This window comes from Tasmannia lanceolata, unplaced genomic scaffold (genome assembly GCF_043159265.1).
Source record: "Tasmannia lanceolata isolate RefF3 unplaced genomic scaffold, GAP_Taslan_0.1 ptg000034l, whole genome shotgun sequence".
NCBI classification, from domain to species: domain Eukaryota; kingdom Viridiplantae; phylum Streptophyta; class Magnoliopsida; order Canellales; family Winteraceae; genus Tasmannia; species Tasmannia lanceolata.
Window position 1 is genome coordinate 2,252,140 of NW_027518711.1, and position 23,040 is coordinate 2,275,179.

The following is a 23,040-nucleotide window of genomic DNA, read 5'->3' on the forward strand; positions in this document are numbered from 1 at the left end:
TGCGAAACGTCAACCAAAATTAAAACCTCTATAACTCTCTCACTTTAAGTCCAAAAGTGGTGAAATTTCTACCAATCGGAATTCTTCAAATTTTCTTTCAGGAGAGTGAAATCTCGTTTCACAATTCATTGGGGTGAGAGAGTTGTATTCCGTTTTATAAAGTGTGTTAAACATCACCCAAAATTAAAACCTCCATAACTCTCTCATTGTAAGTGCAATAGTGGTGAAATTTCTACCAATTGGAGGTCTTCAAATTCTCTTTCAGTGGAAAAAATCTCATTTAAGATTAGGTGGGGTGAGAGCGTTTTGGTCCATTTTTTAAAGTGTGCGAAACGTCACCCAAAATTAAAACCTCCATAACTCTCTCATTTTAAGTCCAAAAGTGGTGAAATTTCTACCAATCGGCGGTCCTAAGATTCTATTTCAGGGAAAGAAATCTCATTCCAAAATTTGTTGGGATGAGAGTTGTAGTCCATTTTATAAAGTGTGTGCGAAAAGTCACCCAAAATTAAAACCTCTATAACTCTCTCACTTTAAGTCCAAAAGTGGTGAAATTTCTGCCTATCAGAGGTCTTCAAATTTTCTTCCAGGGGAGAGAAATCTCGGTTCAAAATTCATTGGGGTGAGAGGGTTGTAGTCCGTTTTATAAATAGTGTGTGTTAAATGACACCAAAATTAAAACCTCCATAACTCTCTCATTTTAAGTGCAAAAGTGGTGAAATTTCTACCAATTGGAGGTCTTCAAATTCTCTTTCAATGGAAAAAATCTTGGTTAAGATTTAGTGGGGTGGGAGCGTTTTGGCCCATTTTATAATGAGTGCGAAACGTCACCCAAAATTTAAACCTTCACAACTCTTTCATTTTAGGTTCCAAAGTGGTGAAATTTCTACCAATCGGAGGTCTTCAAATTCTCTTTCAGGGGAAAGAAATCTCGTTTCAAAATTTGTTGGGGTGAGAGAGTTGTAGTCCATTTTGTAAAGAGTGTTCGAAACGTCACCCAAAATTAAAAGCACCATAAGTCTCATTTTAAGTCCAAAAGTGGTGAAATTTCTACCAACTGGATGTCTTCAAATTCTCTTTTTTGTCCATTTTATAAAGAGTGTGTGAAACGTCACCCAAAATTAAAACCTCAATAAGTCTCGCCTTTTAAGTCCAAATGTGGTGAAGTTTCTACCAATCGGAGGTCCTAAGATTCCATTTCAGGGGAAAGAAATCTCATTCCAAAACACATTGGGGTGAGAGAGTTGTAGTCTGTTTTATAAAGAGTGTGTTAAACATCACCCAAAATTAAAACCTCCATAACTCTCTCATTTTAAGTGCAAAAGTGGTGAAATTTCTACCAATTGGAGGTCTTCAAATTCTCTTTCAATGGAAAAAACCTCATTTAAGATTAGGTGGGGTGAGAGCGTTTTGGTCCATTTTTTTAAGAGTGCGAAACGTCACCCAAAATTAAAACCTCCATAACTCTCGCATTTTAGGTCCAAAAGTGGTGAAATTTCTACCAATCGGAGGTCCTAAGATTCTATTTCAGGGAAAGAAATCTCATTTCAAAATTTGTTGGGATGAGAGTTGTAGTCCATTTTATAAAGAGTGTGCGAAACGTCACCCAAAATTAAAACCACCATAACTCTCGCATTTTAAGTCCAAAAGTGGTGAAATTTCTACCAATCGGAGGTCCTAAGATTCTATTTCAGGGACAGAAATCTGATTTCAAAATTTGTTGTGATGAGAGTTGTAGTCCATTTTATAAAGTCTGTGCGGAACGTCACCCAAAATTAAAACCTCTATAACTCTCTCTCACTTTAAGTCCAAAAGTCGTGAAATTTCTACCAATCGGAGGTCTTCAAATTTCTTTCAGGGGAGAGAAATCTCGTTTCAAAATTCATTGGGGTGAGAGAGTTGTAGTCCGTTTTATAAAGAGTGTGTTAAATGTCACCAAAAATTAAAATCTCCATAACTCTCTCATTTTAATTGCAAAAGTGGTGAAATTTCTACAAATTAGAGGTCTTCAAATTCTATTTCAATCGAAAAAATCTCATTTAAAATTAGCGGGGGCGAGAGCGTTTTGGTCCATTTTATAAAGAGTGTGAAACGTCACCCAAAATTAAAACCTCCATAACTCTCGCATTTTAATTCCAAAAGTGGTGAAATTTCTACCAATCGGAGGTCTTCAAATTCTCTTTCAGGAGAGAGAAATCTCGTTTCAAAATTCATTGGGGTGAGTGAGTTGTATTCCGTTTTATAAAGAGTTAAACGTCACCAAAATTAAAACCTCCATAAGTTTCGCATTTTAAGTGCAAAAGTGGTGAAATTTATTGCAATTGGAGGTCTTCAAATTCTCTTTCAATGGAAGAAATCTTGTTTAAGATTAGGTGGGCTGGGACTGTTTTGGCGCATTTTATAAAGAGTGCGAAACGTCACCCAAAATTAAAACCTCCATAACTCTAGCATTTTAAGTCCAAAAGTGGTGAAATTTCTACCAATCGGAGGTCCTAAGATTCTATTTCAGGGAAAGAAATCTCATTTCAAAATTTGTTGGGAAAGAACTCTCTCTCACTTTAAGTAAAAAAGGGGTGAAATTTCTACCAATTGGATGTCTTCAAATTCTCTTTCAACGGAAAAAATCTCATTTAAAAATTCGGTGGGATGAGGGACTTTTTGTCCATTTTATAAAGAGTGTGTGAAACATCACCCAAAATTAAAAGCACCATAACTCTCTCATTTTAAGTCCAAAAGTGTTGAAATTTCTACCAATCGGAGGTCCTAAGATTCTATTTCAGGGGAAAGAAATCTCATTTCAAAATTTGTTGGGATGAGCGAGTTATAGTCTATTTTAAAAAGAGTGTGTGCCACGTCACCCAAAATTAAAACCTCTATAACTCTCTCTCTCACTTTATGTCCAAAAGTGGTTAAATTTCTACCAATCGGAGGTCTTCAAATTCTCTTTCAGGGGACAGAAATCACGTTTCAAAATTCATTGGGGTTAGAGAGTTGTAGTCTGTTTTATAAAGAGTGTGTTAAACGTCACCAAAAATTAAAACCTCCATAACTCTCTGATTTTAAGTGCAAAAGTGGTAAAATTTCTACCAATTGGAGGTCTTCAAATTCTCTTTCAATGGAAAAAATCTCATTCAAGATTAGCGGGGGTGAGAGCGTTTCGGTCCATTTTATAAAAAGAGCGAAACGTCACCCAAAATTAAACCTCCATAAGTCTCTCATTTTAGCTTCAAAAGTGGTGAAATTTCTACCAATAGGAGGTCTTCAAATTCTCTTTTACCGGAAAAAAATCTCATTTAAAAATTCGGTGGGATGACGGAGTTTTTGTCCATTTTATAAAGAGTGTGTGAAACGTCACTCAAAATTAAAATCTCAATAAGTCTCGCCTTTTAAGTCTAAAAGTGGTGAAATTTCTACCAATCGGTGGTCTTAAGATACCATTTCAGGGGAAGGAAATCTCATTCCGAAATTCATTGCGGTGAGAGAGTTGTAGTCCGGTTTATAAAGAGTGTGATAAACATCACCAAAAATTAAAACCTCCATAACTCTCTCATTTTAAGTGCAAAAGTGGTGAAATTTCTACCAATTGGAGGTCTTCAAATTCTCTTTCAGTGGAAAAAATCTCATTTAAGATTAGGTGGGGTGAGAGCGTTTTGGTCCATTTTTTAAAGTGTGCGAAACGTCACCCAAAATTAAAACCTCTATAACTCTCTCATTTTAAGTCCAAAAGTGGTGAAATTTCTACCAATCGAAATTCTTCAAATTTTCTTTCAGGAGAGTGAAATCTCGTTTCACAATTCATTGGGGTGAGAGAGTTGTATTCCGTTTTATAAAGTGTGTTAAACATCACCCAAAATTAAAACCTCCATAACTCTCTCATTGTAAGTGCAATAGTGGTGAAATTTCTACCAATTGGAGGTCTTCAAATTCTCTTTCAGTGGAAAAAATCTCATTTAAGATTAGGTGGGGTGAGAGCGTTTTGGTCCATTTTTTAAAGTGTGCGAAATGTCACCCAAAATTAAAACCTCCATAACTCTCTCATTTTAAGTCCAAAAGTGGTGAAATTTCTACCAATCGGCGGTCCTAAGATTCTATTTCAGGGAAAGAAATCTCATTCCAAAATTTGTTGGGATGAGAGTTGTAGTCCATTTTATAAAGTGTGTGCGAAAAGTCACCCAAAATTAAAACCTCTATAACTCTCTCACTTTAAGTCCAAAAGTGGTGAAATTTCTGCCTATCAGAGGTCTTCAAATTTTCTTCCAGGGGAGAGAAATCTCGGTTCAAAATTCATTGGGGTGAGAGGGTTGTAGTCCGTTTTATAAATAGTGTGTGTTAAATGACACCAAAATTAAAACCTCCATAACTCTCTCATTTTAAGTGCAAAAGTGGTGAAATTTCTACCAATTGGAGGTCTTCAAATTCTCTTTCAATGGAAAAAATCTTGGTTAAGATTTAGTGGGGTGGGAGCGTTTTGGCCCATTTTATAATGAGTGCGAAACGTCACCCAAAATTTAAACCTTCACAACTCTTTCATTTTAGGTTCCAAAGTGGTGAAATTTCTACCAATCGGAGGTCTTCAAATTCTCTTTCAGGGGAAAGAAATCTCGTTTCAAAATTTGTTGGGGTGAGAGAGTTGTAGTCCATTTTGTAAAGAGTGTTCGAAACGTCACCCAAAATTAAAAGCACCATAAGTCTCATTTTAAGTCCAAAAGTGGTGAAATTTCTACCAACTGGATGTCTTCAAATTCTCTTTTTTGTCCATTTTATAAAGAGTGTGTGAAACGTCACCCAAAATTAAAACCTCAATAAGTCTCGCCTTTTAAGTCCAAATGTGGTGAAGTTTCTACCAATCGGAGGTCCTAAGATTCCATTTCAGGGGAAAGAAATCTCATTCCAAAACACATTGGGGTGAGAGAGTTGTAGTCTGTTTTATAAAGAGTGTGTTAAACATCACCCAAAATTAAAACCTCCATAACTCTCTCATTTTAAGTGCAAAAGTGGTGAAATTTCTACCAATTGGAGGTCTTCAAATTCTCTTTCAATGGAAAAAACCTCATTTAAGATTAGGTGGGGTGAGAGCGTTTTGGTCCATTTTTTTAAGAGTGCGAAACGTCACCCAAAATTAAAACCTCCATAACTCTCGCATTTTAGGTCCAATAGTGGTGAAATTTCTACCAATCAGAGGTCCTAAGATTCTATTTCAGGGAAAGAAATCTCATTTCAAAATTTGTTGGGATGAGAGTTGTAGTCCATTTTATAAAGAGTGTGCGAAACGTCAACCAAAATTAAAACCTCTATAACTCTCTCACTTTAAGTCCAAAAGTGGTGAAATTTCTACCAATCGGAATTCTTCAAATTTTCTTTCAGGAGAGTGAAATCTCGTTTCACAATTCATTGGGGTGAGAGAGTTGTATTCCGTTTTATAAAGTGTGTTAAACATCACCCAAAATTAAAACCTCCATAACTCTCTCATTGTAAGTGCAATAGTGGTGAAATTTCTACCAATTGGAGGTCTTCAAATTCTCTTTCAGTGGAAAAAATCTCATTTAAGATTAGGTGGGGTGAGAGCGTTTTGGTCCGTTTTTTAAAGTGTGCGAAACGTCACCCAAAATTAAAACCTCCATAACTCTCTCATTTTAAGTCCAAAAGTGGTGAAATTTCTACCAATCGGCGGTCCTAAGATTCTATTTCAGGGAAAGAAATCTCATTCCAAAATTTGTTGGGATGAGAGTTGTAGTCCATTTTATAAAGTGTGTGCGAAAAGTCACCCAAAATTAAAACCTCTATAACTCTCTCACTTTAAGTCCAAAAGTGGTGAAATTTCTGCCTATCAGAGGTCTTCAAATTTTCTTCCAGGGGAGAGAAATCTCGGTTCAAAATTCATTGGGGTGAGAGGGTTGTAGTCCGTTTTATAAATAGTGTGTGTTAAATGACACCAAAATTAAAACCTCCATAACTCTCTCATTTTAAGTGCAAAAGTGGTGAAATTTCTACCAATTGGAGGTCTTCAAATTCTCTTTCAATGGAAAAAATCTTGGTTAAGATTTAGTGGGGTGGGAGCGTTTTGGCCCATTTTATAATGAGTGCGAAACGTCACCCAAAATTTAAACCTTCACAACTCTTTCATTTTAGGTTCCAAAGTGGTGAAATTTCTACCAATCGGAGGTCTTCAAATTCTCTTTCAGGGGAAAGAAATCTCGTTTCAAAATTTGTTGGGGTGAGAGAGTTGTAGTCCATTTTGTAAAGAGTGTTCGAAACGTCACCCAAAATTAAAAGCACCATAAGTCTCATTTTAAGTCCAAAAGTGGTGAAATTTCTACCAACTGGATGTCTTCAAATTCTCTTTTTTGTCCATTTTATAAAGAGTGTGTGAAACGTCACCCAAAATTAAAACCTCAATAAGTCTCGCCTTTTAAGTCCAAATGTGGTGAAGTTTCTACCAATCGGAGGTCCTAAGATTCCATTTCAGGGGAAAGAAATCTCATTCCAAAACACATTGGGGTGAGAGAGTTGTAGTCTGTTTTATAAAGAGTGTGTTAAACATCACCCAAAATTAAAACCTCCATAACTCTCTCATTTTAAGTGCAAAAGTGGTGAAATTTCTACCAATTGGAGGTCTTCAAATTCTCTTTCAATGGAAAAAACCTCATTTAAGATTAGGTGGGGTGAGAGCGTTTTGGTCCATTTTTTTAAGAGTGCGAAACGTCACCCAAAATTAAAACCTCCATAACTCTCGCATTTTAGGTCCAATAGTGGTGAAATTTCTACCAATCAGAGGTCCTAAGATTCTATTTCAGGGAAAGAAATCTCATTTCAAAATTTGTTGGGATGAGAGTTGTAGTCCATTTTATAAAGAGTGTGCGAAACGTCAACCAAAATTAAAACCTCTATAACTCTCTCACTTTAAGTCCAAAAGTGGTGAAATTTCTACCAATCGGAATTCTTCAAATTTTCTTTCAGGAGAGTGAAATCTCGTTTCACAATTCATTGGGGTGAGAGAGTTGTATTCCATTTTATAAAGTGTGTTAAACATCACCCAAAATAAAAACCTCCATAACTCTCTCATTGTAAGTGCAATAGTGGTGAAATTTCTACCAATTGGAGGTCTTCAAATTCTCTTTCAGTGGAAAAAATCTCATTTAAGATTAGGTGGGGTGAGAGCGTTTTGGTCCATTTTTTAAAGTGTGCGAAACGTCACCCAAAATTAAAACCTCCATAACTCTCTCATTTTAAGTCCAAAAGTGGTGAAATTTCTACCAATCGGCGGTCCTAAGATTCTATTTCAGGGAAAGAAATCTCATTCCAAAATTTGTTGGGATGAGAGTTGTAGTCCATTTTATAAAGTGTGTGCGAAAAGTCACCCAAAATTAAAACCTCTATAACTCTCTCACTTTAAGTCCAAAAGTGGTGAAATTTCTGCCTATCAGAGGTCTTCAAATTTTCTTCCAGGGGAGAGAAATCTCGGTTCAAAATTCATTGGGGTGAGAGGGTTGTAGTCCGTTTTATAAATAGTGTGTGTTAAATGACACCAAAATTAAAACCTCCATAACTCTCTCATTTTAAGTGCAAAAGTGGTGAAATTTCTACCAATTGGAGGTCTTCAAATTCTCTTTCAATGGAAAAAATCTTGGTTAAGATTTAGTGGGGTGGGAGCGTTTTGGCCCATTTTATAATGAGTGCGAAACGTCACCCAAAATTTAAACCTTCACAACTCTTTCATTTTAGGTTCCAAAGTGGTGAAATTTCTACCAATCGGAGGTCTTCAAATTCTCTTTCAGGGGAAAGAAATCTCGTTTCAAAATTTGTTGGGGTGAGAGAGTTGTAGTCCATTTTGTAAAGAGTGTTCGAAACGTCACCCAAAATTAAAAGCACCATAAGTCTCATTTTAAGTCCAAAAGTGGTGAAATTTCTACCAACTGGATGTCTTCAAATTCTCTTTTTTGTCCATTTTATAAAGAGTGTGTGAAACGTCACCCAAAATTAAAACCTCAATAAGTCTCGCCTTTTAAGTCCAAATGTGGTGAAGTTTCTACCAATCGGAGGTCCTAAGATTCCATTTCAGGGGAAAGAAATCTCATTCCAAAACACATTGGGGTGAGAGAGTTGTAGTCTGTTTTATAAAGAGTGTGTTAAACATCACCCAAAATTAAAACCTCCATAACTCTCTCATTTTAAGTGCAAAAGTGGTGAAATTTCTACCAATTGGAGGTCTTCAAATTCTCTTTCAATGGAAAAAACCTCATTTAAGATTAGGTGGGGTGAGAGCGTTTTGGTCCATTTTTTTAAGAGTGCGAAACGTCACCCAAAATTAAAACCTCCATAACTCTCGCATTTTAGGTCCAAAAGTGGTGAAATTTCTACCAATCGGAGGTCCTAAGATTCTATTTCAGGGAAAGAAATCTCATTTCAAAATTTGTTGGGATGAGAGTTGTAGTCCATTTTATAAAGAGTGTGCGAAACGTCACCCAAAATTAAAACCACCATAACTCTCGCATTTTAAGTCCAAAAGTGGTGAAATTTCTACCAATCGGAGGTCCTAAGATTCTATTTCAGGGACAGAAATCTGATTTCAAAATTTGTTGGGATGAGAGTTGTAGTCCATTTTATAAAGTCTGTGCGGAACGTCACCCAAAATTAAAACCTCTATAACTCTCTCTCACTTTAAGTCCAAAAGTCGTGAAATTTCTACCAATCGGAGGTCTTCAAATTTCTTTCAGGGGAGAGAAATCTCGTTTCAAAATTCATTGGGGTGAGAGAGTTGTAGTCCGTTTTATAAAGAGTGTGTTAAATGTCACCAAAAATTAAAATCTCCATAACTCTCTCATTTTAATTGCAAAAGTGGTGAAATTTCTACAAATTAGAGGTCTTCAAATTCTATTTCAATCGAAAAAATCTCATTTAAAATTAGCGGGGGCGAGAGCGTTTTGGTCCATTTTATAAAGAGTGTGAAACGTCACCCAAAATTAAAACCTCCATAACTCTCGCATTTTAATTCCAAAAGTGGTGAAATTTCTACCAATCGGAGGTCTTCAAATTCTCTTTCAGGAGAGAGAAATCTCGTTTCAAAATTCATTGGGGTGAGTGAGTTGTATTCCGTTTTATAAAGAGTTAAACGTCACCAAAATTAAAACCTCCATAAGTTTCGCATTTTAAGTGCAAAAGTGGTGAAATTTATTGCAATTGGAGGTCTTCAAATTCTCTTTCAATGGAAGAAATCTTGTTTAAGATTAGGTGGGCTGGGACTGTTTTGGCGCATTTTATAAAGAGTGCGAAACGTCACCCAAAATTAAAACCTCCATAACTCTAGCATTTTAAGTCCAAAAGTGGTGAAATTTCTACCAATCGGAGGTCCTAAGATTCTATTTCAGGGAAAGAAATCTCATTTCAAAATTTGTTGGGAAAGAACTCTCTCTCACTTTAAGTAAAAAAGGGGTGAAATTTCTACCAATTGGATGTCTTCAAATTCTCTTTCAACGGAAAAAATCTCATTTAAAAATTCGGTGGGATGAGGGACTTTTTGTCCATTTTATAAAGAGTGTGTGAAACATCACCCAAAATTAAAAGCACCATAACTCTCTCATTTTAAGTCCAAAAGTGTTGAAATTTCTACCAATCGGAGGTCCTAAGATTCTATTTCAGGGGAAAGAAATCTCATTTCAAAATTTGTTGGGATGAGCGAGTTATAGTCTATTTTAAAAAGAGTGTGTGCCACGTCACCCAAAATTAAAACCTCTAGAACTCTCTCTCTCACTTTATGTCCAAAAGTGGTTAAATTTCTACCAATCGGAGGTCTTCAAATTCTCTTTCAGGGGACAGAAATCACGTTTCAAAATTCATTGGGGTTAGAGAGTTGTAGTCTGTTTTATAAAGAGTGTGTTAAACGTCACCAAAAATTAAAACCTCCATAACTCCCTGATTTTAAGTGCAAAAGTGGTAAAATTTCTACCAATTGGAGGTCTTCAAATTCTCTTTCAATGGAAAAAATCTCATTCAAGATTAGCGGGGGTGAGAGCGTTTCGGTCCATTTTATAAAAAGAGCGAAACGTCACCCAAAATTAAACCTCCATAAGTCTCTCATTTTAGCTTCAAAAGTGGTGAAATTTCTACCAATAGGAGGTCTTCAAATTCTCTTTTACCGGAAAAAAATCTCATTTAAAAATTCGGTGGGATGACGGAGTTTTTGTCCATTTTATAAAGAGTGTGTGAAACGTCACTCAAAATTAAAACCTCAATAAGTCTCGCCTTTTAAGTCTAAAAGTGGTGAAATTTCTACCAATCGGTGGTCTTAAGATACCATTTCAGGGGAAGGAAATCTCATTCCGAAATTCATTGCGGTGAGAGAGTTGTAGTCCGGTTTATAAAGAGTGTGATAAACATCACCAAAAATTAAAACCTCCATAACTCTCTCATTTTAAGTGCAAAAGTGGTGAAATTTCTACCAATTGGAGGTCTTCAAATTCTCTTTCAGTAGAAAAAATCTCATTTAAGATTAGGTGGGGTGAGAGCGTTTTGGTCCATTTTTTAAAGTGTGCGAAACGTCACCCAAAATTAAAACCTCCATAACTCTCTAATTTTAAGTCCAAAAGTGGTGAAATTTCTACCAATCGGCGGTCCTAAGATTCTATTTCAGGGAAAGAAATCTCATTCCAAAATTTGTTGGGATGAGAGTTGTAGTCCATTTTATAAAGTGTGTGCGAAAAGTCACCCAAAATTAAAACCTCTATAACTCTCTCACTTAAGTCCAAAAGTGGTGAAATTTCTGCCTATCAGAGGTCTTCAAATTTTCTTCCAGGGGAGAGAAATCTCGGTTCAAAATTCATTGGGGTGAGAGGGTTGTAGTCCGTTTTATAAATAGTGTGTGTTAAATGACACCAAAATTAAAACCTCCATAACTCTCTCATTTTAAGTGCAAAAGTGGTGAAATTTCTACCAATTGGAGGTCTTCAAATTCTCTTTCAATGGAAAAAATCTTGGTTAAGATTTAGTGGGGTGGGAGCGTTTTGGCCCATTTTATAATGAGTGCGAAACGTCACCCAAAATTTAAACCTTCACAACTCTTTCATTTTAGGTTCCAAACTGGTGAAATTTCTACCAATCGGAGGTCTTCAAATTCTCTTTCAGGGGAAAGAAATCTCGTTTCAAAATTTGTTGGGGTGAGAGAGTTGTAGTCCATTTTGTAAAGAGTGTTCGAAACGTCACCCAAAATTAAAAGCACCATAAGTCTCATTTTAAGTCCAAAAGTGGTGAAATTTCTACCAACTGGATGTCTTCAAATTCTCTTTTTTGTCCATTTTATAAAGAGTGTGTGAAACGTCACCCAAAATTAAAACCTCAATAAGTCTCGCCTTTTAAGTCCAAATGTGGTGAAGTTTCTACCAATCGGAGGTCCTAAGATTCCATTTCAGGGGAAAGAAATCTCATTCCAAAACACATTGGGGTGAGAGAGTTGTAGTCTGTTTTATAAAGAGTGTGTTAAACATCACCCAAAATTAAAACCTCCATAACTCTCTCATTTTAAGTGCAAAAGTGGTGAAATTTCTACCAATTGGAGGTCTTCAAATTCTCTTTCAATGGAAAAAACCTCATTTAAGATTAGGTGGGGTGAGAGCGTTTTGGTCCATTTTTTTAAGAGTGCGAAACGTCACCCAAAATTAAAACCTCCATAACTCTCGCATTTTAGGTCCAAAAGTGGTGAAATTTCTACCAATCGGAGGTCCTAAGATTCTATTTCAGGGAAAGAAATCTCATTTCAAAATTTGTTGGGATGAGAGTTGTAGTCCATTTTATAAAGAGTGTGCGAAACGTCAACCAAAATTAAAACCTCTATAACTCTCTCACTTTAAGTCCAAAAGTGGTGAAATTTCTACCAATCGGAATTCTTCAAATTTTCTTTCAGGAGAGTGAAATCTCGTTTCACAATTCATTGGGGTGAGAGAGTTGTATTCCGTTTTATAAAGTGTGTTAAACATCACCCAAAATTAAAACCTCCATAACTCTCTCATTGTAAGTGCAATAGTGGTGAAATTTCTACCAATTGGAGGTCTTCAAATTCTCTTTCAGTGGAAAAAATCTCATTTAAGATTAGGTGGGGTGAGAGCGTTTTGGTCCATTTTTTAAAGTGTGCGAAACGTCACCCAAAATTAAAACCTCCATAACTCTCTAATTTTAAGTCCAAAAGTGGTGAAATTTCTACCAATCGGCGGTCCTAAGATTCTATTTCAGGGAAAGAAATCTCATTCCAAAATTTGTTGGGATGAGAGTTGTAGTCCATTTTATAAAGTGTGTGCGAAAAGTCACCCAAAATTAAAACCTCTATAACTCTCTCACTTTAAGTCCAAAAGTGGTGAAATTTCTGCCTATCAGAGGTCTTCAAATTTTCTTCCAGGGGAGAGAAATCTCGGTTCAAAATTCATTGGGGTGAGAGGGTTGTAGTCCGTTTTATAAATAGTGTGTGTTAAATGACACCAAAATTAAAACCTCCATAACTCTCTCATTTTAAGTGCAAAAGTGGTGAAATTTCTACCAATTGGAGGTCTTCAAATTCTCTTTCAATGGAAAAAATCTTGGTTAAGATTTAGTGGGGTGGGAGCGTTTTGGCCCATTTTATAATGAGTGCGAAACGTCACCCAAAATTTAAACCTTCACAACTCTTTCATTTTTGGTTCCAAAGTGGTGAAATTTCTACCAATCGGAGGTCTTCAAATTCTCTTTCAGGGGAAAGAAATCTCGTTTCAAAATTTGTTGGGGTGAGAGAGTTGTAGTCCATTTTGTAAAGAGTGTTCGAAACGTCACCCAAAATTAAAAGCACCATAAGTCTCATTTTAAGTCCAAAAGTGGTGAAATTTCTACCAACTGGATGTCTTCAAATTCTCTTTTTTGTCCATTTTATAAAGAGTGTGTGAAACGTCACCCAAAATTAAAACCTCAATAAGTCTCGCCTTTTAAGTCCAAATGTGGTGAAGTTTCTACCAATCGGAGGTCCTAAGATTCCATTTCAGGGGAAAGAAATCTCATTCCAAAACACATTGGGGTGAGAGAGTTGTAGTCTGTTTTATAAAGAGTGTGTTAAACATCACCCAAAATTAAAACCTCCATAACTCTCTCATTTTAAGTGCAAAAGTGGTGAAATTTCTACCAATTGGAGGTCTTCAAATTCTCTTTCAATGGAAAAAACCTCATTTAAGATTAGGTGGGGTGAGAGCGTTTTGGTCCATTTTTTTAAGAGTGCGAAACGTCACCCAAAATTAAAACCTCCATAACTCTCGCATTTTAGGTCCAAAAGTGGTGAAATTTCTACCAATCGGAGGTCCTAAGATTCTATTTCAGGGAAAGAAATCTCATTTCAAAATTTGTTGGGATGAGAGTTGTAGTCCATTTTATAAAGAGTGTGCGAAACGTCAACCAAAATTAAAACCTCTATAACTCTCTCACTTTAAGTCCAAAAGTGGTGAAATTTCTACCAATCGGAATTCTTCAAATTTTCTTTCAGGAGAGTGAAATCTCGTTTCACAATTCATTGGGGTGAGAGAGTTGTATTCCATTTTATAAAGTGTGTTAAACATCACCCAAAATTAAAACCTCCATAACTCTCTCATTGTAAGTGCAATAGTGGTGAAATTTCTACCAATTGGAGGTCTTCAAATTCTCTTTCAGTGGAAAAAATCTCATTTAAGATTAGGTGGGGTGAGAGCGTTTTGGTCCATTTTTTAAAGTGTGCGAAACGTCACCCAAAATTAAAACCTCCATAACTCTCTCATTTTAAGTCCAAAAGTGGTGAAATTTCTACCAATCGGCGGTCCTAAGATTCTATTTCAGGGAAAGAAATCTCATTCCAAAATTTGTTGGGATGAGAGTTGTAGTCCATTTTATAAAGTGTGTGCGAAAAGTCACCCAAAATTAAAACCTCTATAACTCTCTCACTTTAAGTCCAAAAGTGGTGAAATTTCTGCCTATCAGAGGTCTTCAAATTTTCTTCCAGGGGAGAGAAATCTCGGTTCAAAATTCATTGGGGTGAGAGGGTTGTAGTCCGTTTTATAAATAGTGTGTGTTAAATGACACCAAAATTAAAACCTCCATAACTCTCTCATTTTAAGTGCAAAAGTGGTGAAATTTCTACCAATTGGAGGTCTTCAAATTCTCTTTCAATGGAAAAAATCTTGGTTAAGATTTAGTGGGGTGGGAGCGTTTTGGCCCATTTTATAATGAGTGCGAAACGTCACCCAAAATTTAAACCTTCACAACTCTTTCATTTTAGGTTCCAAAGTGGTGAAATTTCTACCAATCGGAGGTCTTCAAATTCTCTTTCAGGGGAAAGAAATCTCGTTTCAAAATTTGTTGGGGTGAGAGAGTTGTAGTCCATTTTGTAAAGAGTGTTCGAAACGTCACCCAAAATTAAAAGCACCATAAGTCTCATTTTAAGTCCAAAAGTGGTGAAATTTCTACCAACTGGATGTCTTCAAATTCTCTTTTTTGTCCATTTTATAAAGAGTGTGTGAAACGTCACCCAAAATTAAAACCTCAATAAGTCTCGCCTTTTAAGTCCAAATGTGGTGAAGTTTCTACCAATCGGAGGTCCTAAGATTCCATTTCAGGGGAAAGAAATCTCATTCCAAAACACATTGGGGTGAGGGAGTTGTAGTCTGTTTTATAAAGAGTGTGTTAAACATCACCCAAAATTAAAACCTCCATAACTCTCTCATTTTAAGTGCAAAAGTGGTGAAATTTCTACCAATTGGAGGTCTTCAAATTCTCTTTCAATGGAAAAAACCTCATTTAAGATTAGGTGGGGTGAGAGCGTTTTGGTCCATTTTTTTAAGAGTGCGAAACGTCACCCAAAATTAAAACCTCCATAACTCTCGCATTTTAGGTCCAAAAGTGGTGAAATTTCTACCAATCGGAGGTCCTAAGATTCTATTTCAGGGAAAGAAATCTCATTTCAAAATTTGTTGGGATGAGAGTTGTAGTCCATTTTATAAAGAGTGTGCGAAACGTCACCCAAAATTAAAACCACCATAACTCTCGCATTTTAAGTCCAAAAGTGGTGAAATTTCTACCAATCGGAGGTCCTAAGATTCTATTTCAGGGACAGAAATCTGATTTCAAAATTTGTTGGGATGAGAGTTGTAGTCCATTTTATAAAGTCTGTGCGGAACGTCACCCAAAATTAAAACCTCTATAACTCTCTCTCACTTTAAGTCCAAAATTCGTGAAATTTCTACCAATCGGAGGTCTTCAAATTTCTTTCAGGGGAGAGAAATCTCGTTTCAAAATTCATTGGGGTGAGAGAGTTGTAGTCCGTTTTATAAAGAGTGTGTTAAATGTCACCAAAAATTAAAATCTCCATAACTCTCTCATTTTAATTGCAAAAGTGGTGAAATTTCTACAAATTAGAGGTCTTCAAATTCTATTTCAATCGAAAAAATCTCATTTAAAATTAGCGGGGGCGAGAGCGTTTTGGTCCATTTTATAAAGAGTGTGAAACGTCACCCAAAATTAAAACCTCCATAACTCTCGCATTTTAATTCCAAAAGTGGTGAAATTTCTACCAATCGGAGGTCTTCAAATTCTCTTTCAGGATAGAGAAATCTCGTTTCAAAATTCATTGGGGTGAGTGAGTTGTATTCCGTTTTATAAAGAGTTAAACGTCACCAAAATTAAAACCTCCATAAGTTTCGCATTTTAAGTGCAAAAGTGGTGAAATTTATTGCAATTGGAGGTCTTCAAATTCTCTTTCAATGGAAGAAATCTTGTTTAAGATTAGGTGGGCTGGGACTGTTTTGGCGCATTTTATAAAGAGTGCGAAACGTCACCCAAAATTAAAACCTCCATAACTCTAGCATTTTAAGTCCAAAAGTGGTGAAATTTCTACCAATCGGAGGTCCTAAGATTCTATTTCAGGGAAAGAAATCTCATTTCAAAATTTGTTGGGAAAGAACTCTCTCTCACTTTAAGTAAAAAAGGGGTGAAATTTCTACCAATTGGATGTCTTCAAATTCTCTTTCAACGGAAAAAATCTCATTTAAAAATTCGGTGGGATGAGGGACTTTTTGTCCATTTTATAAAGAGTGTGTGAAACATCACCCAAAATTAAAAGCACCATAACTCTCTCATTTTAAGTCCAAAAGTGTTGAAATTTCTACCAATCGGAGGTCCTAAGATTCTATTTCAGGGGAAAGAAATCTCATTTCAAAATTTGTTGGGATGAGCGAGTTATAGTCTATTTTAAGAAGAGTGTGTGCCACGTTACCCAAAATTAAAACCTCTATAACTCTCTCTCTCTCACTTTATGTCCAAAAGTGGTTAAATTTCTACCAATCGGAGGTCTTCAAATTCTCTTTCAGGGGACAGAAATCACGTTTCAAAATTCATTGGGGTTAGAGAGTTGTAGTCTGTTTTATAAAGAGTGTGTTAAACGTCACCAAAAATTAAAACCTCCATAACTCTCTGATTTTAAGTGCAAAAGTGGTAAAATTTCTACCAATTGGAGGTCTTCAAATTCTCTTTCAATGGAAAAAATCTCATTCAAGATTAGCGGGGGTGAGAGCGTTTCGGTCCATTTTATAAAAAGAGCGAAACGTCACCCAAAATTAAACCTCCATAAGTCTCTCATTTTAGCTTCAAAAGTGGTGAAATTTCTACCAATAGGAGGTCTTCAAATTCTCTTTTACCGGAAAAAAATCTCATTTAAAAATTCGGTGGGATGACGGAGTTTTTGTCCATTTTATAAAGAGTGTGTGAAACGTCACTCAAAATTAAAACCTCAATAAGTCTCGCCTTTTAAGTCTAAAAGTGGTGAAATTTCTACCAATCGGTGGTCTTAAGATACCATTTCAGGGGAAGGAAATCTCATTCCGAAATTCATTGCGGTGAGAGAGTTGTAGTCCGGTTTATAAAGAGTGTGATAAACATCACCAAAAATTAAAACCTCCATAACTCTCTCATTTTAACTGCAAAAGTGGTGAAATTTCTACCAATTGGAGGTCTTCAAATTCTCTTTCAGTAGAAAAAATCTCATTTAAGATTAGGTGGGGTGAGAGCGTTTTGGTCCATTTTTTAAAGTGTGCGAAACGTCACCCAAAATTAAAACCTCCATAACTCTCTAATTTTAAGTCCAAAAGTGGTGAAATTTCTACCAATCGGCGGTCCTAAGATTCTATTTCAGGGAAAGAAATCTCATTCCAAAATTTGTTGGGATGAGAGTTGTAGTCCATTTTATAAAGTGTGTGCGAAAAGTCACCCAAAATTAAAACCTCTATAACTCTCTCACTTTAAGTCCAAAAGTGGTGAAATTTCTGCCTATCAGAGGTCTTCAAATTTTCTTCCAGGGGAGAGAAATCTCGGTTCAAAATTCATTGGGGTGAGAGGGTTGTAGTCCGTTTTATAAATAGTGTGTGTTAAATGAAACCAAAATTAAAACCTCCATAACTCTCTCATTTTAAGTGCCAAAGTGGTGAAATTTCTACCAATTGGAGGTCTTCAAATTCTCTTTCAATGGAAAAAATCTTGGTTAAGATTTAGTGGGGTGGGAGCGTTTTGGCCCATTTTATAATGAGTGCGAAACGTCACCCAAAATTTAAACCTTCACAACTCTTTCATTTTAGGTTCCAAAGTGGTGAAATTTCTACCAATCGGAGGTCTTCAAATTCTCTTTCAGGGGAAAGAAATCTCGTTTCAAAATTTGTTGGGGTGAGAGAGTTGTAGTCCATTTTGTAAAGAGTGTTCGAAACGTCACCCAAAATTAAAAGCACCATAAGTCTCATTTTAAGTCCAAAAGTGGTGAAATTTCTACCAACTGGATGTCTTCAAATTCTCTTTTTTGTCCATTTTATAAAGAGTGTGTGAAACGTCACCCAAAATTAAAACCTCAATAAGTCTCGCCTTTTAAGTCCAAATGTGGTGAAGTTTCTACCAATCGGAGGTCCTAAGATTCCATTTCAGGGGAAAGAAATCTCATTCCAAAACACATTGGGGTGAGAGAGTTGTAGTCTGTTTTATAAAGAGTGTGTTAAACATCACCCAAAATTAAAACCTCCATAACTCTCTCATTTTAAGTGCAAAAGTGGTGAAATTTCTACCAATTGGAGGTCTTCAAATTCTCTTTCAATGGAAAAAACCTCATTTAAGATTAGGTGGGGTGAGAGCGTTTTGGTCCATTTTTTTAAGAGTGCGAAACGTCACCCAAAATTAAAACCTCCATAACTCTCGCATTTTAGGTCCAAAAGTGGTGAAATTTCTACCAATCGGAGGTCCTAAGATTCTATTTCAGGGAAAGAAATCTCATTTCAAAATTTGTTGGGATGAGAGTTGTAGTCCATTTTATAAAGAGTGTGCGAAACGTCACCCAAAATTAAAACCACCATAACTCTCGCATTTTAAGTCCAAAAGTGGTGAAATTTCTACCAATCGGAGGTCCTAAGATTCTATTTCAGGGACAGAAATCTGATTTCAAAATTTGTTGGGATGAGAGTTGTAGTCCATTTTATAAAGTCTGTGCGGAACGTCACCCAAAATTAAAACCTCTATAACTCTCTCTCACTTTAAGTCCAAAAGTCGTGAAATTTCTACCAATCGGAGGTCTTCAAATTTCTTTCAGGGGAGAGAAATCTCGTTTCAAAATTCATTGGGGTGAGAGAGTTGTAGTCCGTTTTATAAAGAGTGTGTTAAATGTCACCAAAAATTAAAATCTCCATAACTCTCTCATTTTAATTGCAAAAGTGGTGAAATTTCTACAAATTAGAGGTCTTCAAATTCTATTTCAATCGAAAAAATCTCATTTAAAATTAGCGGGGGCGAGAGCGTTTTGGTCCATTTTATAAAGAGTGTGAAACGTCACCCAAAATTAAAACCTCCATAACTCTCGCATTTTAATTCCAAAAGTGGTGAAATTTCTACCAATCGGAGGTCTTCAAATTCTCTTTCAGGAGAGAGAAATCTCGTTTCAAAATTCATTGGGGTGAGTGAGTTGTATTCCGTTTTATAAAGAGTTAAACGTCACCAAAATTAAAACCTCCATAAGTTTCGCATTTTAAGTGCAAAAGTGGTGAAATTTATTGCAATTGGAGGTCTTCAAATTCTCTTTCAATGGAAGAAATCTTGTTTAAGATTAGGTGGGCTGGGACTGTTTTGGCGCATTTTATAAAGAGTGCGAAACGTCACCCAAAATTAAAACCTCCATAACTCTAGCATTTTAAGTCCAAAAGTGGTGAAATTTCTACCAATCGGAGGTCCTAAGATTCTATTTCAGGGAAAGAAATCTCATTTCAAAATTTGTTGGGAAAGAACTCTCTCTCACTTTAAGTAAAAAAGGGGTGAAATTTCTACCAATTGGATGTCTTCAAATTCTCTTTCAACGGAAAAAATCTCATTTAAAAATTCGGTGGGATGAGGGACTTTTTGTCCATTTTATAAAGAGTGTGTGAAACATCACCCAAAATTAAAAGCACCATAACTCTCTCATTTTAAGTCCAAAAGTGTTGAAATTTCTACCAATCGGAGGTCCTAAGATTCTATTTCAGGGGAAAGAAATCTCATTTCAAAATTTGTTGGGATGAGCGAGTTATAGTCTATTTTAAAAAGAGTGTGTGCCACGTCACCCAAAATTAAAACCTCTAGAACTCTCTCTCTCACTTTATGTCCAAAAGTGGTTAAATTTCTACCAATCGGAGGTCTTCAAATTCTCTTTCAGGGGACAGAAATCACGTTTCAAAATTCATTGGGGTTAGAGAGTTGTAGTCTGTTTTATAAAGAGTGTGTTAAACGTCACCAAAAATTAAAACCTCCATAACTCCCTGATTTTAAGTGCAAAAGTGGTAAAATTTCTACCAATTGGAGGTCTTCAAATTCTCTTTCAATGGAAAAAATCTCATTCAAGATTAGCGGGGGTGAGAGCGTTTCGGTCCATTTTATAAAAAGAGCGAAACGTCACCCAAAATTAAACCTCCATAAGTCTCTCATTTTAGCTTCAAAAGTGGTGAAATTTCTACCAATAGGAGGTCTTCAAATTCTCTTTTACCGGAAAAAAATCTCATTTAAAAATTCGGTGGGATGACGGAGTTTTTGTCCATTTTATAAAGAGTGTGTGAAACGTCACTCAAAATTAAAACCTCAATAAGTCTCGCCTTTTAAGTCTAAAAGTGGTGAAATTTCTACCAATCGGTGGTCTTAAGATACCATTTCAGGGGAAGGAAATCTCATTCCGAAATTCATTGCGGTGAGAGAGTTGTAGTCCGGTTTATAAAGAGTGTGATAAACATCACCAAAAATTAAAACCTCCATAACTCTCTCATTTTAAGTGCAAAAGTGGTGAAATTTCTACCAATTGGAGGTCTTCAAATTCTCTTTCAGTAGAAAAAATCTCATTTAAGATTAGGTGGGGTGAGAGCGTTTTGGTCCATTTTTTAAAGTGTGCGAAACGTCACCCAAAATTAAAACCTCCATAACTCTCTAATTTTAAGTCCAAAAGTGGTGAAATTTCTACCAATCGGCGGTCCTAAGATTCTATTTCAGGGAAAGAAATCTCATTCCAAAATTTGTTGGGATGAGAGTTGTAGTCCATTTTATAAAGTGTGTGCGAAAAGTCACCCAAAATTAAAACCTCTATAACTCTCTCACTTTAAGTCCAAAAGTGGTGAAATTTCTGCCTATCAGAGGTCTTCAAATTTTCTTCCAGGGGAGAGAAATCTCGGTTCAAAATTCATTGGGGTGAGAGGGTTGTAGTCCGTTTTATAAATAGTGTGTGTTAAATGACACCAAAATTAAAACCTCCATAACTCTCTCATTTTAAGTGCAAAAGTGGTGAAATTTCTACCAATTGGAGGTCTTCAAATTCTCTTTCAATGGAAAAAATCTTGGTTAAGATTTAGTGGGGTGGGAGCGTTTTGGCCCATTTTATAATGAGTGCGAAACGTCACCCAAAATTTAAACCTTCACAACTCTTTCATTTTAGGTTCCAAAGTGGTGAAATTTCTACCAATCGGAGGTCTTCAAATTCTCTTTCAGGGGAAAGAAATCTCGTTTCAAAATTTGTTGGGGTGAGAGAGTTGTAGTCCATTTTGTAAAGAGTGTTCGAAACGTCACCCAAAATTAAAAGCACCATAAGTCTCATTTTAAGTCCAAAAGTGGTGAAATTTCTACCAACTGGATGTCTTCAAATTCTCTTTTTTGTCCATTTTATAAAGAGTGTGTGAAACGTCACCCAAAATTAAAACCTCAATAAGTCTCGCCTTTTAAGTCCAAATGTGGTGAAGTTTCTACCAATCGGAGGTCCTAAGATTCCATTTCAGGGGAAAGAAATCTCATTCCAAAACACATTGGGGTGAGAGAGTTGTAGTCTGTTTTATAAAGAGTGTGTTAAACATCACCCAAAATTAAAACCTCCATAACTCTCTCATTTTAAGTGCAAAAGTGGTGAAATTTCTACCAATTGGAGGTCTTCAAATTCTCTTTCAATGGAAAAAACCTCATTTAAGATTAGGTGGGGTGAGAGCGTTTTGGTCCATTTTTTTAAGAGTGCGAAACGTCACCCAAAATTAAAACCTCCATAACTCTCGCATTTTAGGTCCAAAAGTGGTGAAATTTCTACCAATCGGAGGTCCTAAGATTCTATTTCAGGGAAAGAAATCTCATTTCAAAATTTGTTGGGATGAGAGTTGTAGTCCATTTTATAAAGAGTGTGCGAAACGTCAACCAAAATTAAAACCTCTATAACTCTCTCACTTTAAGTCCAAAAGTGGTGAAATTTCTACCAATCGGAATTCTTCAAATTTTCTTTCAGGAGAGTGAAATCTCGTTTCACAATTCATTGGGGTGAGAGAGTTGTATTCCGTTTTATAAAGTGTGTTAAACATCACCCAAAATTAAAACCTCCATAACTCTCTCATTGTAAGTGCAATAGTGGTGAAATTTCTACCAATTGGAGGTCTTCAAATTCTCTTTCAGTGGAAAAAATCTCATTTAAGATTAGGTGGGGTGAGAGCGTTTTGGTCCATTTTTTAAAGTGTGCGAAACGTCACCCAAAATTAAAACCTCCATAACTCTCTAATTTTAAGTCCAAAAGTGGTGAAATTTCTACCAATCGGCGGTCCTAAGATTCTATTTCAGGGAAAGAAATCTCATTCCAAAATTTGTTGGGATGAGAGTTGTAGTCAATTTTATAAAGTGTGTGCGAAAAGTCACCCAAAATTAAAACCTCTATAACTCTCTCACTTTAAGTCCAAAAGTGGTGAAATTTCTGCCTATCAGAGGTCTTCAAATTTTCTTCCAGGGGAGAGAAATCTCGGTTCAAAATTCATTGGGGTGAGAGGGTTGTAGTCCGTTTTATAAATAGTGTGTGTTAAATGACACCAAAATTAAAACCTCCATAACTCTCTCATTTTAAGTGCAAAAGTGGTGAAATTTCTACCAATTGGAGGTCTTCAAATTCTCTTTCAATGGAAAAAATCTTGGTTAAGATTTAGTGGGGTGGGAGCGTTTTGGCCCATTTTATAATGAGTGCGAAACGTCACCCAAAATTTAAACCTTCACAACTCTTTCATTTTAGGTTCCAAAGTGGTGAAATTTCTACCAATCGGAGGTCTTCAAATTCTCTTTCAGGGGAAAGAAATCTCGTTTCAAAATTTGTTGGGGTGAGAGAGTTGTAGTCCATTTTGTAAAGAGTGTTCGAAACGTCACCCAAAATTAAAAGCACCATAAGTCTCATTTTAAGTCCAAAAGTGGTGAAATTTCTACCAACTGGATGTCTTCAAATTCTCTTTTTTGTCCATTTTATAAAGAGTGTGTGAAACGTCACCCAAAATTAAAACCTCAATAAGTCTCGCCTTTTAAGTCCAAATGTGGTGAAGTTTCTACCAATCGGAGGTCCTAAGATTCCATTTCAGGGGAAAGAAATCTCATTCCAAAACACATTGGGGTGAGAGAGTTGTAGTCTGTTTTATAAAGAGTGTGTTAAACATCACCCAAAATTAAAACCTCCATAACTCTCTCATTTTAAGTGCAAAAGTGGTGAAATTTCTACCAATTGGAGGTCTTCAAATTCTCTTTCAATGG